The sequence below is a fragment of the Rhinoraja longicauda genome, chromosome 8 (assembly GCF_053455715.1).
Source record: "Rhinoraja longicauda isolate Sanriku21f chromosome 8, sRhiLon1.1, whole genome shotgun sequence".
Classification (NCBI taxonomy): domain Eukaryota; kingdom Metazoa; phylum Chordata; class Chondrichthyes; order Rajiformes; family Arhynchobatidae; genus Rhinoraja; species Rhinoraja longicauda.
In genome coordinates this window covers 16147952-16160073 of record NC_135960.1, presented here as the reverse complement: position 1 = coordinate 16160073, position 12122 = coordinate 16147952, and the positions used below count along the sequence as shown (strand labels likewise).

Below are 12122 nucleotides of genomic sequence, written 5' to 3'. Positions count from 1 at the left end.
GGAAAAATGTTCTTTTATGCTTTTCCTCCCTTCTGCCTCATCAGTCGGGTATTACGGAAGATTCAATTGGATTCCGTCCCCAGCAGTCCGGAATTATTAATCCACCCAGTGTCAGGCATTAGTCACCCGTGCCATGACAGAGTCAATCTCCTGGCTTGCAGATTCTAAAAAGACCTCTACTGGGCCTGGGACTGTCTGAGGACGCCATCAACATGATGACCGCATCCCACCGGGAGTCCACCAGGAGACAATACCTGACCAATATAAGGAATACTTACCTGGCAGGGGAGATACCTTGATCACTCAGGAGGTTTTCCCAGGACAAGGCTATCCCATTGCACTTCGGGTGTGCTGACGCCTGCGATGTCCCCAAATGCGGGATACTCGACTGCAAAATTTGTGGTAGTGGGGGACTGCGTTCGCTCTCTCCCCTGTTAAAATGGGAACGGTATTGCTCCAAAACAGGAACTACCTACACTACAGCGACACCCACCAGTGTTGTGCAATTCCTGGTTGGATTACATCAGGAAGGACTCAGCTACAGCGCCATAAATACAGCCAGGAGTGCGTTGTCAGCTTATTTGGTTCCAGCAGCAGGACAACTGGCTTTGGGGTCCCATCCACTAGGAATCAAAATCATGAGGGGCATTTTTAATACTAACTCCTCCAGACCAAGGTACACTCAGATCTGGGATGTCAGCATTGTGCTGACGTACCTTAGGGGATGGCCACCGCCCAGGGCACTCACGCTGGAACAACTTACACTGAAATCAGTCATGCTCATGGCACTAGTGTCAGCTTAAAGGGTACAATCCCTCCACCTTCTGAGGCTCGACAGCATGACAGAGTCATTGGACTGTTTCACATTCCATATTCAGGGACTGGTCAAACAAACTAGACCAGGTACCACGCCTCCAGTCATGGAGTTCTGGGCATATTCATCTGAACCACGGCTGTGTGCCAAGACCACCTCGCCAATTACATAGACACAACATACAACTTAAGAGGGAGAGAAAAAGCCTTATGGATAAGCCACAAGAAGCCTCATGGTCAGGTGACGAGCCAAACCATTTCAAGGTGGCTCAAGCAGGTGCTTAAGTCCGCGGGAGTCAATACGAATGTTTACAAATCTCACTCCACCAGGGCTGCATCTACGTCGGCGGCTAGTCAAATGGACGTGCCAATTGACCATACTCTGGCCAGAGCAGGATGGTTCTCGGAAAGAACTTTCCAAAGGTTTTATAATAAACCGCTGGCGCAACCTGCTACATTTGCAGACAGAATTTTAGAGTCTGCAGATAATATTTAATTTGAGCCCTGGGGAGCTCTCTGTTTTTTGTTGTCATTAATAAACCTTTTTTGTTCACAAACAGGTTTCTTGATCGCGATAACATACTTCCTCCCTCTAAGGTCTTCAGACAGTGAGTGAAGCATGAGCTGGTACACGGTTCGGAATCACAGAAGCTTTGAAGTCTTCACGTAGTCACTCACGTGACTCCGAAATAAAATAGTAAGATTAAATGAGAACTTACCAGTTCGAAGTTTGATCTGTATTTTATGAGGAGTTACGATGAGGGACTACGTGCCCTCCGCTCCCACCCTTTTTTATACAGATCAACTGGTAATCAAGTTCTTATTTTTTCTTTACTATATTTATTTCAATCGTTATGTTTTTTCTGTGAATCCACACCGCTGCTTTGAAGAATGTCGCGCACGCGTGCTGGACGGGGTCTTCACGTAGTCCCTCATCGTAACTCCTCATAAAATACAGATCAAACTTCGAACTGGTAAGTTCTCATTTAATCTTACTATTTTGCTTTTGTAGCTTACACCCTGCGGTATGAACATTGACTTCTCTAACTTCAAATGGCGCTTGCTTTCCCTCTCTCTCCATCCCCTCCTCCTTCCCAGTTCTCCCACCAGTCTTACTGTCTCCGACTACATTCTATTTCTGTCCCGCCCACTCCCTGACATCAATCTGAAGAAGGGTCTCGACCCGAAACGTCACCCATTCCTTCTCTCCAGAGATGCTGCCTGTCCCGCTGAGGTACTCCAGCATTTTGTGTCTCCCCACCCCACAATCTGTACAGTTTGATGTGGCATTATATTTTATATTTTCTTGTCTCCCCCTTTGTTTTCTTTCACCCTAGTCCAATCTTTTCCTTCTTCTTCCTTTGATCCATTTATCTTTTGTTTTAATTTTTTTGTTATTTTTGATCATTTAATCGCTCGCAAGTCTATTTAACATCTTGTTCTTTTCACCGTCTCAGCTATCATATATTTATTTTACATTTTACATCATTTTAATTATCTGAATTTCTTTCCACTCTTTTATTTTTATCTGTCCTTTGAAACCTATCCTCTTTCTCAACTCAAGGACTCAATCCATCACCGTGCCATTCGTTCTTCTTGGATTTCATGAAATACATAAACTGGCAAAAACAAATGTTTATACTTACCTACTGATAATATTACTTAAAGCTATCATGAACATCTTTTTTTGCACTTCATTGCAATATATATTTTCATGGGCATCGATAGCATTCTAAGATATGATTTCAAAATAATAAGTTAAACTTAGTTCTGAAAGAAATATTACCAGATTGTTTGCTCCTTGCTTGTTCTTCCCATCAGTCCAAGGCTTGCAAGGGTTAGATAAAGTTGACACAAATCCCTCTATTGGTGAATACAAGCCTCTGATAAAAGATTGCTTCAGGGTTCATACTCGAACTAATAGGATAGCCCAAGGAATGAATGGCCAATGATTTCAGGGCATACTGTCCCACAATTTCATGAATAAAGACAAATTGCTTATTTGGCACAGCACCATAATCAAGACAAATATTTGCTCTCAAACAGAACATAGAGTGGTACAGCACAGGATAGACACAAAAAGCTGGAGTAACTCAGCGGGTCAGACAGCATCCCTGGAGAAAAGGGATAGGTGATGTTTCGGGTCGAGACCGTTCTTCAGACCCTAAACGTCTCAAAATCTCTGTAAAGCGTCTTTGAGTATATGAAAAGCGCTATATAAATAAAATGTATTATTATTATTATTATTATTAAACGTCGCCAATTCCTATTCTCCAGAGATGTTGTCTGACCCGCTGTTACTCCAGCTTTTTGTGTCTATCTTCGGTTTAAACCAGCATCTGCAGTTCCTTCTAACACAGTACAGCACAGGAACAGGCCCTTTAGCCCACAATGTCTGTGTCAAACATGATGCCAAGAACAACTCTTAAGTTCCTGCACATAATCCATATCACTAATTTCCTTGCATATTCATGTGTCTATCCAAAACTCTCAAATGCCATGATCGTATCTGCCTCTACACCTCTCCCAGCAGCATATTCCAGGCATCCACCACCCTTTGTGTAAAAAAACTTGCCTTGCATATCTCCTTTATACTTTGTACCTCTCACCTTAAAGCTACGCCCTCTCGCGTTGGATATTTATTGGGAAATAGGTCCTGACTATCTATTCCTCTCATAATTGTATGTACCTCTATCTGGTCTCCACTATCTGGTTTCATAATATTGTCACTTTAAAAATAACTTCTAAATTATTCTAAGTCAACCAATGATAACATTTCAAATGATGGCTCAAGTATGTTAGATGTGGCAGGCAGTGTAGGTTCTCTTAGTACACCAGTTGTAGCACCAGTCACTTCTGAGTCAAGCTATGCCAATGCAGTTGTGACTTCTGTACAATTGAACAAAATTAAGCAAAACACAAAGCAATGTTCAATAGACAATAGACAATGGGTGCAGGAGGAGGCCATTCGGCCCTTTGAGCCAGCAGCACCATTCAATGTGGTCATTGCTAATCATTCTCAATCAGTACCCCGTTCCCGCCTTCTCCCCATACCCCCTGACTCCGCTATCCTTAAGAGCTCCATCTAGCATTCTCTTGAATGCATTCAGAGAATTGGCCTCCACTGCCTTCTGAGGTAGAGAATTCCACAGATTCACAACTCTCTGACTGAAAAAGTTTTTCCTCATCTCTGGTTTAAATGGCCTACACCTTATTCTTAAACTGTGGCCCCTGGTTCTGGACTCCCCCAACATTGGGAACATGTTTCCTGCCTCTAACGTGTCCAACCCCTTAATAATCTTATATGTTTCAATAGGATCCCCTCTCGTCCTTCTAAATTCCAGTGGATACACAAGCCTAGTCGCTTGTATGGAGGAACTCAGTGGGTCAGACAGGGGTCTGCGGAGGGGGTGGATAAAATGATGTTTCGGGTCAGAACTCAACTTTAGAGTCTGAATAAGGGTCCGGACCCAAAACGTCATCTCTCCATTCTCTCCACAGATACTGCCTGACCCACTGAGTTCCTCCAGCATTTTGGGTATTGCTCAAGATTCCTGCATCTGTAGTTCCTTGTGTCTGGGTTGGTGAATTATTGCCTTCTTGGCCTCCTGTTCAGCATTAGGATAGAGATGGGAGGAATCACCAGTTTAATCTTATTTCCAAGACTGCATCCCAAAGCAGAATTCACATTTCGTTCAAGCCATTGAGTGTTGAACCTCATCTTAATTGAAAATGAAAATGCCCAAAACAGTCCTTGATCATGGGCGGCAAATGGCAGGTAACATTTGGCATTATATAAGTCACAAGCTAAAGCATGAAACTGTTCATTCACTTTCCTTCTGCTTAAATAATGGCACCAAAAGTGTACCCCTGCACGAAAGGGCAGCATCCAGGCCATTAGTCTTTAATAGGTGGCTCACTTCCTGACTCTTCAAAGCCTCCAAGAGCCTGGCACATCTTCTTTAAATTTTGCCCCTCTCACTTTAAAGCTGCGCCCTCTAGTCTTGGACATTTTTACCCTGAGAAAAAGGTCCTGCCTGTCTACCTATCTATGCCTCTCATAGCTTTATTTACTTCTACCACGTCTCCCCTCAGTGTCTGACGCTCCAGGATGGGAAAAGACAGCTACCTTTTGGATTCTGTTACAGATCAGTCTCATCAAACTTTTTTCTCATTGACCACACATCGGGAATAAAGAATGCACATGAATTCCCTGTCTTACAATTTACTTTTTCCATAATTTTTCCAAAATCATTACTTTCTAATATACGAATATTGCTACTAATCTGATAAACATGGCAACTACTTTGGCCACAATCTGAGACCATGATGAACAAAAAAAATTAAAAGACGTTTTGTGTTTGAAGGAAGGATCAGAACTTACTCGCTGTCGTATGTTGAAAGGCTGGAGCAATTAGGCTTGTATACACTGGAATTTAGAAGGATGAGGGGGGATCTTATTGAAACATATAAGATAATTAGGGGATTGGACACATTAGAGGCAGGAAACATGTTCCCAATGTTGGGGGAGTCCAGAACAAGGGGCCACAGTTTAAGAATAAGGGGTAGGCCATTTAGAACGGAGATGAGGAAGAACTTTTTCAGTCAGAGAGTGGTGAAGGTGTGGAATTCTCTGCCTCAGAAGGCAGTGGAGGCCAGTTCGTTGGATGCTTTCAAGAGAGAGCTGGATAGAGCTCTTAAGGATAGCGGAGTGAGGGGGTATGGGGAGAAGGCAGGAACGGGGTACTGATTGAGAGTGATCAGCCATGATCGCATTGAATGGCGGTGCTGGCTCGAAGGGCTGAATGGCCTACTCCTGCACCTATTGTCTATTGTCTATTGTCTATTGTTGATGCACCTAAAAACTCTTGTCTACCCCTGATGTTGGCTTGCTAGCAATTAGTTTAGGAAGGGTCTGCAGATGCTGGTTTAAACCAAAGATAGACACAAAATGCTGGAGTAACTTAGCGGGACAGGCAGCATCTCTGGAGAGAAGGAATGGGTGTTGTTTCGGGTCTGAAGAAGGGTCTTGACCCGAAACGTCACCCGTTCCTCCTCTCCAGAGATGCTGCCAGTCCCGCTAAGTTACTCCAGCATTTTGTGTCTATCTTCTAGCAATTAGTTAGGTTTAGTTTCTGTTGTCACATGTACGGCGCAAAGCTTTTTATTTGATACATGCTATCCAGTCAGCAAGAAGACTATACATGATTGCAATCAAGCCGTCCACCATGTGCAGATACAAGATCAAAGGAATAACGTTTAGTGCAAGATAAAGTACGATTAAAGTTAGTCCAAGAGTCTCCAATGAGGTAGACAGTAGGTCAGGTTCACTCTCTACTTGATGATAAGATAATTCAGTTGCCTGATAAAGCTGGGAATTAACATGTAGCTCTACAAAGATGAGACCTTGCTCGGGAGAGGTCCAACATATCGCTGTCAAGTTGGCAGATAAGAACAATCTTCACCCATAAAATGGCTGAAATAAATCTTGCTAACTAACAAACCTATGCTGCCAAATTATACCAGCTGCTAAAGCTGTCAAGGATTTTAAACATGAAACATTCATAAACTGACAAAGCTCCCCTAAAAAAAATACTAGGGGCCCACCAGAGTCCACGCCGACCATTGATCACCTGTTCGCACATGTTCGATCGTATCCCACCAGAGGGAATTTACAGAGGCCAATTAACCTACAAACCTGCATGTCTTTTGGATGTGGGGAGAAACCAGAGAATCTGGAGGAAACCCACGCAGTTACGGGAAGAACGTGCACACTCTACACACACAGACAGCACCCAAGGTCAGGATCAAACCTAGGTTTCTGGCACTGTGAGACAACAGCTCTACCAGCACAGAAAAAGACTTCTAACAGTTAAAAACATCACAATAATTTTAATTCACGATTAATTATTTGTTCAATGCTCATTGTTAGTTGTAACTATTTATTCAGCCAGATTGGCTCTCTATCCCTGATCCTGGTTAGACTTAGCCATGGTTCAACAGGCACTTTCCCCAAAACATGTTCACGATTCACTGGAGGACTTCATTTTGTGTACAGCTAGGAAACTGTCATCAGGGTGCTCAAGTTGGAATCTAAACTTGCCAACACTTGCAGTGGATAAATGTTTGCAAATCATCTTGGAAATTCCAGGCAAGTTCCAGCCCATTAATTATATCTTTCTACCTGCAAATCAGTGCTTCCAGCAATATAGCATTCCTTCAGGATCTCACAACAAGTCCATAATAGGCAAGAACCAATGTTATGACTCCATCTGAGTGCTACCAAGAGATGGCTTGGTTGGTACCATAGCACATCTAGCAGACCTGCTGCTTCGTAGCTCTGTTGATGTGGTCCAATCCTCACCTCCATTGCCTTCTGCATAGAGTTTGCACCTTCTCCCTGTGGTCATGTGGCTTTCCTACAGGTGCCCCGATTTCCTCCCACATCCCATAGACTTGAGAGATACAGTGCGGAAACAGGCCCTTCAGCCCATCGATGTTGCGCCGACCAGGGGCAATTTTTTACAATTTGTACCGAAGCCAATTAACCTACAAACGTACGTCTTTGGAGTGAGGGAGGAAACTGGAGCACCCAGATAAAACCCACATGGTCACAGGAAGAATGTACAAACTCTGTACAGACAGCACCTGTAGTTGGGATCGAACCCAGGTTCTGGCGTAGTAAGGTAGCAACACTACCACTGTCCACTATGGCGCCCTTGGAAGATTGATTGGCTACAATGAATTGTCCCCACTGTGAGTGGTAGAATCTTGGGGAGTTGATGAGCATGGGGAGAGAGAATAAATTAGGATTAGTAAATGGGGACTTAGTGGACAGTTTGGTCTTAATGGGACAAAGGGCCTGTTTCCATGTTGCATGACTCCATGGTATTCCAAATGTGCAAACGAATGAAGCAAGTTGATATTTTCCCATCGATTAACCGTGTAAAAATTCGACAATGGGCAAAATGAATGTGAAATGTTAAAGGCGAAATATTACTGACAGCAATTCTTCAGGGAACCCTGATTATCAGCCTGTTCCAGACTTCAACACATCCATACTGCAACATGGAAGAATGGATTGTTTCAGAGGTAAGATATATGCAGATCTTGAATCCAGCTCCGTTCCCAGACTCATTCTTAAATCCAAGCTGGTTCTGTAACTCTCAGCAATTGCTCCACGTGCAATTCCAACATGACCCTTTCTGGCTCATTTAGCACAAGTTCATTCCACTGAATGTGCTTGCCAACTGAATTATAAAGATAATTGAAGACAATTATTTATTTTTACTTTCATTAATATAAATGTTTATTTCATATATATATATGTTTATTAAATTGCTTTTGCATTAATATTTTATTATGTTTAAATTGTTTGATGAAGTCTTTCTATATATAGCTGCTCATTGAAGGGATTTATAAACTGTGGTAAAAAAATAAACTGATAGAAGAACTCAGCGGTTCAAGCAGCATCTGTGCAGGGAGAGGGATGGTTGATGTTCAGGGTAATGAAGAAACTGTCAATCTCTGCTTTTAAGATACCCAATGACTTGGCCTCCACAGATATGCCACCCTCTGGCTAAAGAAATTCCTCCTTATCTCCATTATAAAGATATGTCCTTTTATTCTGAGGCTGTGCCCACTTGTCCCAGATTCTCCCACCACCAAATCCACTCGATCTAGGCTTTTCATTAATTGGTGGGTTTCAATGAGATCCCCCCTCATACTACTAAACTCCAGAGTTTAGAGTTTCTAAACTCCATACTTCTCAATGCCCAGAGCCATCAAATGCTCCTCATACGTTAACCCAGTCATCCCTGGGATCATTCTCGTAAACCTCCTATTGACCCACTCCATCGCCAGCACATCCCCCATCAGATACGGGGCCCAAAACTGCTCACAATACTCTAATGTGGTCGATCAGTGCCTTTTAAAGCCTTACCATTACATCGCTATTTTTATATTCTAGTCCTCTCAAAATAAATGCTAACCTTGCATTTGCCTTCCTTTATCCCCAATCTTTGCCTTCTGCCAGTCAGCCAATCTTCTAACCATGCTAGTACCCATCTGAAGAAGGGTCTTAACCCGAAACATTACCCAGAGATGCTGCCTGTCCCGCTGAGTTACTCCAGCATTTTGTGTCTACCTTCGATTTAAACCAGCATCTGCAGTTCTTTCCTACACATAGTACCTGTCCCTAATACCATGGGCTCCTATCTTGTTAAGGAGCCTCACGTGATGCACCTTATCAAAGGCCTTCTGAAAGTCCAAGTAAACAACATCCACTGACTCTCCTTTTTCTATCTTGCTTGTTGCTTGCTCAAAGAATTCCAACAGATCTCAGCTTAACAAAACCATGGTGACTTTGGCCTATTTTATCATGTGTTTATCATGTGCTTCTAAAGGCATCTCTGGAGGATGTGGATAGGTGACATTTCGGGTGGGGCCTTTCTTATGTTGTTATCAAAGATACGAGAGGAGCAAGATAGACTCCTCCGTTGAAATCGCCTATACTGAAGTGTAGTACGCAAAGGAGCGTAACGTCTGCCATTTTAGTAAGCAAAACCCGCCGTTCGCTATGCCTCTCGGAGTGTAATCAGTGTTTTGGGGGAACAGAATGTGTGATGGTACCATAAAATGCAGAATATATCTCATCTATCAATTCACAGTTTTTTGTTATTTTTCTTTAAAAATGTCTCTGCTAGTTTCTGCCTACTAAAATAGCGCCATGACATACTACGGTTTTTAGGGTCGAGTGGTCTATCTTGCTCTGCTCTATTATCATATCATATCATATCATAAATATACAGCCGGAAACGGGCCTTTTTCGGCCCACCAAGTCCGTGCCGCCCAGCGATCCCCGTACATTAACACTATCCTACACCCACTAGGGATAATTTTTTTACATTTACCCAGCCAATTAACCTACACACCTGTACGTCTTTGGAGTGTGGGAGGAAACCGAAGATCTCGGAGAAAACCCACGCAGGTCACGGGGAGAACGTACAAACTCCTTACAGTGCAGCACCCGTAGTCAGGATCGAACCTGAGTCTCCGGCGCTGCATTCGCTGTAAAGCAGCAACTCTACCGCTGCGCTACCGAGTCAGATATTACAGAGAGTTACTGTTTGGAGATAGGCCCGAACCTCTGCGTTGCATATTTTTGTTGGTGTTATGTATTTCTTCCATTAGAGTCATATATTTTAGAGAGTTACAGTTCAGTGATAGGCCCTTTGGCCCATCAAGTCTGCTCAACCGATCAACCACACATTTTCACTAGTCTTACATTAATACCATTTTATTCTACACACATTCTCATCAGGTTCTACCATTTACCTATACACTCAAGACAATATACAGTGGCCAATTAAATTCAGTAGTCACAGGGAGAACATGCAGATTCCACACAGACAGCATTCAAGGTGAGGATTAAACTCTGGTTTCTGATGCTGCAAGGCAGTGGCTCTTCTAGCCACACCTCAATTCTGCCCTTTTGAAACCTAAAGAAATGTGTAGGAGTCTTTGCGTTGTCCACTGGATGACTGAGGATCTAATGATAGGTAAAGAAACAGACAGACAGACAGACAGACAGACAGACAGACAGACAGACAGACAGACAGACAGACAGACAGACAGACAGACAGACAGACAGACAGACAGACAGACAGACAGACAGACAGACAGACAGAGAGAGATAGACACAGACAAACAGAGGGAGAGAGGGAGAGAGGGAGAGAGGGAGAGAGGGAGAGAGGGAGAGAGAGAGAGAGAGAGAGAGAGAGAGAGAGAGAGAGAGAGAGAGAGAGAGAGAGAGAGAGAGAGAGAGAGAGAGAGAGAGAGAGAGAGAGAGAGAGAGAGAGAGAGAGAGAGAGAGAGAAGCAGAGAGAAGCAGAGAGAAGCAGAGAGGAGACGGACAGACGGACAGACGGATAGATGGATAGATGGATAGGAAAAAAAATTGCTCATCCGGACCTATACTGGGATTACCATGTATCCACAAAGCTACAGCACAATGGGAGGAATTGTCTATGAATAGGGAGAGAAGGTTTCAGCCTATGTTCGAACTGACTTATTGCAACCAAATTGCAATGGCAGCATGACCTCAACTGGATTGAACGGTATCATATAATGATTGATATACTGCAGCTAGAGAAGAATAGTTCATGGTGAATAATAAAATGCACTTTCACTTTGCCACATGCCGCTATGCTGTTGTTTACTGTGCACAGGAGAATTATTGAATTACAGAACTGCATTAAAAATGAGAAAGCTTGTCATAACAAGCGGCAGAAGATGATGGCTGGTTTGCTTGTTTTACAAAATCATAATAGAATAAATATGATTGTGGTAATAGATCCATTTTTGTTTTACATTTATGTTATTTCCTGCTGAATTTGATAATAAAATTCATTATACCACCATAGCTAATAACGTAACGATTGCTAGTGAGGAATAGGTCAATAATATCAGCATTTTATCAGACTTAAAACAAACAATCAGACAGCTGCCATTAATAGAAATGACTCATTGAATTGAATTAAATTAGCCATGATGTTGTCGGTTCAGGCAACAAAGCAAATAAATACATTGGATGTTGATTTTATTTAACTTCTTTGAATTCACAGTGTGCTTCCTCATTCTTAAAATAAGTACAATTTATACCATGCTGCACCCATAGATTGATTGTATGAATGTGTCCAAGGCGAGGAGGTAGAGTTAATGCAATCTATAAAATGACAAACTATTCCTTAATCATTTTTTCATGAGTGTGATTTGATTTCTTTAAACTGCAGCAGCATAAGAAGCAGAGAATCGGCATCTTAAGCAGGCACTCAATGTTCAGGTTCTCAGGCACAGTGGCATAGCGAGCTGCTGCCTCACAACTCCAGTGACATTGGAGCTCAGGTCTGAACCCAGGCTGGATGGGTGTGGCATTGGCATGTTCCTCCTGTGGGCCCATTTCCTCCCATATCCCAACGACTTGTGGATTTGTAGATTAATCGGCCGGGTGACTTGTTACTTAGTGTGTTTTCAAAAGAGAGTTAGATTTAGCTCTTAGGGCTAAGGAAATCAAGGGATATGGGGAAAAGCCGGAACAGGATACTGATTTTCGATGATCAGCCACGATCATATTGAATGGTGGTGCTGGCTCGAAGGGCCAAATGGCCTACTCCTGCACCTATTTTCTATGTTAGTGAAAATGTTAGACTCTGGATGGAGTTGGTGGGAATGTGGGGAGGATATTTATTTTTAAATGGGATTAATGTAGATGGCTATTTGATGGACGTGTGAACTCAGAGGGCCAAAGC

At 42.8% G+C, this 12122-nt stretch overlaps 1 non-coding gene across 1 annotated transcript; it reads left to right on the top strand.

Annotated features, from left to right (window-relative positions):
* The first annotated feature begins 270 nt into the window (after window positions 1-270).
* LOC144596415 (U1 spliceosomal RNA) lies at window positions 271-434 on the top strand. The gene has a single exon (XR_013547608.1). It is a non-coding gene; the product is annotated as a U1 spliceosomal RNA (small nuclear RNA).
* Window positions 435-12122: the final 11688 nt, after the last annotated feature.